Below are 6,000 nucleotides of genomic sequence, written 5' to 3'. Positions count from 1 at the left end.
AGATACGGCGTTCGATTTCCGGTGGGAGCTCATGTGGTTCGGGTTCCACGTTTTCAGTAGGTCCACATCTCATATTGCCCCGCTGCAGAAATAAAATGAAATATTTTAGTTTAATGGCAAACGATTAAGCCCTGTAGGCTAAGGAAGACGATGATTAAAGGAACTGAATGATGATGGAAGAATTGGTGGTATGAGAAAGTGGAAGGAAACGGAGTAATTGATAAAACCCACGGACATGATGTCCACCAGGAACTTACTTGGCCGGGGAGCGAATCAGGGACTCCACGCACCAGAGGTAAGCGCTTTACCACTGAGCTACAGTACCTCGCTACTGAAAAGGATGCTAGACTCAAAACCAAATCAAATTAGGCCCATAACCATCCACGGGGGCTCGGTGGATGTTAGGGAGGGCGATCCAACCATATTATACTTCATTACCATATTAGAGCCTAGGTCATTTGCAAGTCTACCGCGAAAATTTTAGGGGAGACAGTAAAAATTTAGAAGTGGCCCGGCCCCCGTGCCCCCCTTGGATACGGACCTGAATCAAATCAAAGTAACATGATAAAAACTGAATTCGAAGTAGGTGTTAATAACTATATCAAAAAAATAATTTTAAACGGTTCAACAGTTTTCCCTTGGCGTGATTACAAGATTCTTGTAATTTCTATATACATACTAGACGTATTGTGTCAATAACATAACATTGCGGTTTAAGAAATGTTTTAAGTACGGAAAACAGAATACAGGGACATCGGTCCCACCCATCCCAACCGTGTGTGCTTCCATAAAATTTAGTTATGTTGTAGGTACAACTTACGGGAAATACGTTTTCAATTTTGTACATCACAATCTTAAGAATTTCCATAGGTATATATTATAAAAGTATCTTAAAATATCCTTAAGTAGACCTTCGTTATTTAAGCTGGGCAACGAAAATAATGAACTAAGACAATCATGATCAATTCTCTTCTATTATAAAATATATTTAAAATTTACTGTAATTATTACGAATTTATTTGAATTACATGTGCTCATTTCCATTAAGAATTGTATAACACATATTTTTGTTTAAAACTGACAGTTGCACCATATTGGTACGAACAAACGCAGAGTGACTAATCTCTACTGCTGGTGCGCTCTCGTTTTCATTAATTTCTCAACTTATACTGAATATTTAATTGTCTATGTGCGATTGCAAGAGCGGATCCAGGGAACAGGAAAGAACTGGCTCTTTCGGGCTTTTACGTACTTGACCTACTCCCACATTCTGCACATTCGATTTAATTGATAGTTAAAAGTTTACGCTTTATATATAAAATATCAATGTGAGTCCAACTGTCACATCAAAGTGCTAAATATTTACATTGTTGGTAATCTTTTTAATTTATTCATGCCAGAGGTGCAAATACACTAAGGCAACGCACATTTGCCGAACTCGACTGAAGAGGCGCTCGCCATAGTGAGAACCAGCGAAACTATCCCTCCAAAACAGCAACTGACTGAATTAACCAACAAGATTAAAAAGCAAGAGGGCATTTCACGAGTGAGTGACGTACAAGATTCACGTTCTCCAAATATTGTCACTCCTAAAGAATCATCCCTTCAGAGAACAGTGGTTCAAAAAGAACCATGACTCCTGAAGAACCACGACTCCCGAAGAATCATGATGCCCAAAGAACCACGATTCCCGAAGAACCACGACTCCCAAAGAACAACGACTCTCAAAGAGTAACGACTCGCGAAGAATCGTTGTTCATTTCTAGTGAACAACGACTTACTCACTCATCCAAAAGAGTTAGTGCGTTTGCACACGGCAACGATAATATCGGTGGAAGCCCCGATAATATCGGTGTCGGTGTCGGCGTACTTTGCACACGTCGCCGACAATATCGGTGGAAGCCCCGACAATATCGGTGTCCGCGATAGTTTGCACACGTGGCCGATAATGTCGGCGCTGAGACTAGTATTGGACAGGACGTGAAAGAGAGAAGATGAGTCCAGCTATCAACAAGAGATATCTTCTTGCCTTGTTGTACTTACGACGTAGAAACAGGAAATGTAGATCGCGAAAGCTTTGGGTTCATCCATTATTGACTGTGCGTTATGTAGAAGGTGCTTTTTATACACTATATGAGAAATTACGCGAAGACGATGCAAAATTTTTAAATTACTATCGCATGTCCACACAAACTTTTGATTTTTTAATAGAAAGAATTGGAAACCATATTCAGCGCTACCATACAGAAATGAGACCCTGTATTCCACCCATAGAAATGTTGGCAGTTGCAATAAGGTGTCTATTATTATTATTATTATTATTATTATTATTATTATTATTATTATTATTATTATTATTATTATTAAAAAGATTTTAAAATATTCAAGAGTGGGTATACGTTATGGCAGTGGTGCCCACCCCCCTTATGTCCATGACGCACCCCCCCAATTGTATACCCGTAGGTGTTCTTCCATGAAAAAAATCTTCTTTTCGATTAATTTTTACACTCCCTCAAACATATTTACACAGATTTTTAGCCCCCCCCAAATATTTCAATGACGCACTTTGCGTCATAGCCCCCCCTTGTGGGCACCCCTGGTTATGGCAATAATTTCTAGAATATCACTTTCAATGGAAAAGAACGTTTTTTCCCGTCGACGAGCTTTAACTCTGACGAACAATTATACAAACAAGCGTTTTATCCAGTCAGGGATTCCGCCAGACCCCCCCGATAGAGGGTGTCACCCCTAAACTTCGAGTAACACCCTCCAAACTTCTGCCTTGATCCGAGCCTGAATAGGCGATTTTTCACAATTATTTCATGTTTTGTGCGAAGAAATGCTATTTGAATATCAAACGATTGAAAGAATAACTTTCTTCAAGAGATTTCTAATGAAGCTTTCCTGTGAAGAATATAAACGCATTATATTTAATAATTTGTCAGCTCTGGCAACAAAACCTGTGCTTCTTCCAATCGGTATCGTTTTAGTGGAGAGATCATCTTCAACAATGAATAGAATTTTAACTTCAGAACGGTGCCGTCTCACTCCAGAACACGTTAATAATTTGAAGGTGTCCTTGGAAGAACCTTGTTTACTGATGTTTGAAGTGAAAATAAAAGTGTTGAGGCTGATTTTGAAAATTTTATAGGTTGTGCACAGGCCCATCCGCCCGTATCCAAGAGGGTCTAGGGGGCGGCCCCCCTAAATTTTTGCTGCCCCCTCCTAAAATTTTCACGGTAGGGTTGCAAATGACCTATAATATGGTGATGAACTATAATATGGTTGGATCGGGCCATCCCTAACTTCTGCCTCTTCCCCCCTACATTTTTGGGCTGGCTACCGGCCTGGTTGTGCATACGGGAAATGGTTCAGAAGTCCTATACGAGTGACATCGGTTCAGTTGGACCATGAGTGAATCAAAATAAATGAACTTGCGTTTCAAAGAACATTAAAGAACTTGGAACAGTGATTTTCAATCTTTGTAAGACTGCGCCGCGGTTCACAAATATGCTTGTAAATATATTTCCAATGCTTTTTTTTTTTTTTTTCACTAGGATCACAAAGAGCATTTAACTTGCTTATTAAACAAACCCGCATAAGGCATGTATAAGTTATAAAGTGGTGTTACAATGTGTGAAAATGTGAAGAAGCGTAATAATGACGGTTCAGAGGAGAGTTTGTCAAAATATGCATACGGTAGTCATCAAGACTATTAATACATTCGTGAATATATGAGTCACATTGGTAAAAAATTACAAAATTACAAAATACAAAATTACATTGCCTATAAATTTAAACGAATTTAATTACCTACAATGTTGCGATAAAGGTACACTCATGTCCAAAATTATTGTCGCATGTCTATAAATATGTTGATGTAGGAATATAATTTGATAACGATTTCTACAGGTATTTATTATAATGTTAGTATGTGTATAATTTGCAAAGACATGTATGTGGAAAATTTCATGTCAAAAGAGCAATAATAAGAACAATAAAACGAAAATAAAACTTTCTTGTCCATTTAGCAACATTTTGTTTTACTCATTCTAATATTCGTCAATCATTGCTTATCGAGTGAGACCGGGAAAATTGTGTGCACACAATTCTGATGTAAATAAAAGAAAGTAATAATAATCAGGATTTTTCCATATGCTTATGTTCACAGAGTATCAAACTTTGAAAATTACGCTTGAATTAATTTCCAGAATATAATAAAACTTAAAAGCATTAGTAGATTTAAAAAGATGCAATCAAAGAGAGAGAGAGAGAAAGAAAAAAAAGGGAGTAGAAAATAATCAACGGAAATTGGTTATGAAAATTTCCTATATTCTATTTGATAACTATTTAGAGGGAAATCAGTACTCTTCAGACTTCCCACATTTTATATTTATTTAATAAAGGGAATTAGCTACTCCAAAACAGAGACTGTAATAAAATAATAAGCTGTTCCAAAGTTGTTTATAGGACAAGATAATAATAATATTATACAATTGTAATAGAAAAAATGGAAACAACAAAATTCCAAAGAAAAGAAAAAAAAACAAAAATACACAGCGCCTTGTCAGTGACAAGTTGTCACTCTCTTCATCTAACCCGCTGGCCGGCCGACATTATCGGTGGCGTGTGCATCCAATCATAAGAAAACATTGTCCCCGACAAAATCGGTGTCGGCGGTACCGCCGACAGTATCGGGGGCTTGGCCGACAGCATCTGCGTGTCGGAGGAACGGCCGATAATATCGGTGGCGTGTGCAAGCTACGATTTGAATACATTGAAGTCGATTTTACCGCCGACATTATCGGTCGGACCACCGATATTATCGTTGTCGTGTGCAAACGCACTTAGTCAGAAGCAAGGATGTTATAAATAGAGGATTTGCCATATGTATCTTTATCCTATTAAATCGATGAAGCCAAAAAACAGCCGAGCATAGGCACGTCTGATTGGCTACTCTCGTTTCCGCCATCGTCTGATTGACTACTTTCGTTTCCGCCATGATTGTTGGCTCAAAACATTGTGATCCTATTGGGCGGAGTGGGCAGAGTAGGGGTGGTGAAATTGTGACGTATGGCCTCAAGATTTTGTTGTAAGGGCAGATCCTCTATTTTATAAGATCCTTGGTCAGAAGAGTCGGCTCACTCGCGAGCGATATATCACTAATTCAAAATAAAAATGGGACTTTTTGACTCTCGAGATGGGATATATACAAGGTGACCAGAATTTTCACTTGCGAAAACGGGACGCATACGAATCAGCTATGGGGGGTGGGGATATCTGACTTCCAGATTGCATTTTGGGACTCAGCAGTGTTCTCAATTTAGAAAATACACAAATAAGAGTGATAACACACCGTTTCTAACTTTACGTGTACCACATAACAAATAATAGTCCCCGATTGCAAGTTCTACCCAACAATTCTTTTAACTAGTTCAACACCCAGAATTCCCACTTGAGCCACGAATTCCCATTTAAAATTCAGAAGTTCTAGACACGGCTGAACCTTGGCACAGAGTGATGGTACGGAAGAGAGTAGAATTTGCATTGACGATTTATATTTTGAATAATAATTATGGGACATCTAGGTCATTTTTACTTAAAAACGGGACATTTAGGCGTCCCGTTCGAGAATCAGAAAAAACGGGACAACGGTTGGAAAAAAGGGACTGTCCCGGCTAAAACGGGACGTCTGGTCACCTTGGATATATAACTTTTCGGGCTGGCATCACTGTGGTGTGTGAGATGCCAATTTAGTCATTTAATGACCAAACCTAGTCGTTTTCACATGGTTTAGCAAGTATTGTCTGTTTACTGTAGCTTGGCGCTGTGTTTTGACACAAAAGCTGGCTAGCGAATCTTAGCAGTCCTTCCCCTCCATTCCCCTTATCGCAGTGGCAACAGTGGTGCTAACTAATCAACTTTAGCACTAGTGGGGTTTGGCATTTTTAACTTGCATAAATTTCGAAACAAACAGTACATTTCTTTGTGAATTTACTA

This window comes from Thermobia domestica, chromosome 2 (genome assembly GCF_964235325.1).
Source record: "Thermobia domestica chromosome 2, izTheDome1.hap1.1, whole genome shotgun sequence".
In the NCBI taxonomy this organism is placed as follows: Eukaryota; Metazoa; Arthropoda; class Insecta; order Zygentoma; family Lepismatidae; genus Thermobia; species Thermobia domestica.
The sequence above is the reverse complement of the archived record's forward strand: the minus strand, read 5'-3'. Positions refer to the sequence as shown.